Source organism: Pteropus alecto, unplaced genomic scaffold, assembly GCF_000325575.1.
Source record: "Pteropus alecto unplaced genomic scaffold, ASM32557v1 scaffold43, whole genome shotgun sequence".
NCBI classification, from domain to species: domain Eukaryota; kingdom Metazoa; phylum Chordata; class Mammalia; order Chiroptera; family Pteropodidae; genus Pteropus; species Pteropus alecto.
Genome location: NW_006435764.1, coordinates 7,851,755 through 7,852,478, shown reverse-complemented (window position 1 = coordinate 7,852,478; position 724 = coordinate 7,851,755). Strand labels below are relative to the sequence as shown.

The following is a 724-nucleotide window of genomic DNA, read 5'->3' as shown; positions in this document are numbered from 1 at the left end:
CGACGCTCACACCTGGGTTCAGTAACTATTGCTGTCCTCGTCTTCAAGGCCAATGCCAATAATGGCGACAGTGATAGCAGGAGATGCGTGTTAGTTGAGCCAATCACTGTGTATATTAACTAACGATAGTTCCATGAGGTAGCTCTTACCATCATCCCCATGATACACATGAAGAAATGGGCCCAGAGAGGTTACGCGACTTGGCTGAGGTGACAGACACAGCTGGTACTTGACGGGGCAGGGATCAAGGTAGTCTGGCTTTAGAGCCATTGCTCTTAACCACTAGGCTAGGCTGACTCTAGGACTAAGGGGGCTGAGGAGGTTAATCAAGGAAGGCTTCCTGGAGGAGGTAAGTTTTACACAATGTTTTCAAGAAAGGGGAAGGCCATGCCATGGCAGAGAAAATGAGGGAGGGCACTCAGGGTCATAGTAATTCCTGTTTATTGAATAAAAGAGAGGGGGTTTCCAGGGCGGGTCACAGTAACGCCTGTTGACTGAGCTGCTGCTGAGAGACCTTGCCCTGAGCGCCGTCTCCCACTGATCTGTTTAATCCTCCTGCCAACCCTGCAGCCGTGAGACCCATTCTGCAGATGGGAGTCAGCATCCCAGAGAGGCAGGTCACTTGCCCCAGGTCGAGTTGGTGGGCTGCAGAACTCCAGCCCAGGGCAGTGGGCTCAGGAGCCCTCAGCCAGAGGAGTGGTCACCCAGGCCTCCATGCCCAGCA

The 724-nt window shown here is 53.3% G+C and overlaps 1 protein-coding gene across 5 annotated transcripts in view; it reads left to right on the top strand.

Moving 5' to 3' along the window:
- The window catches only part of DAGLA (diacylglycerol lipase alpha), a 28,521-nt gene that overhangs the window by 6,289 nt on the left and 21,508 nt on the right, over nucleotides 1–724 (top strand). The gene's annotated exons all lie outside the window — the stretch shown is intronic.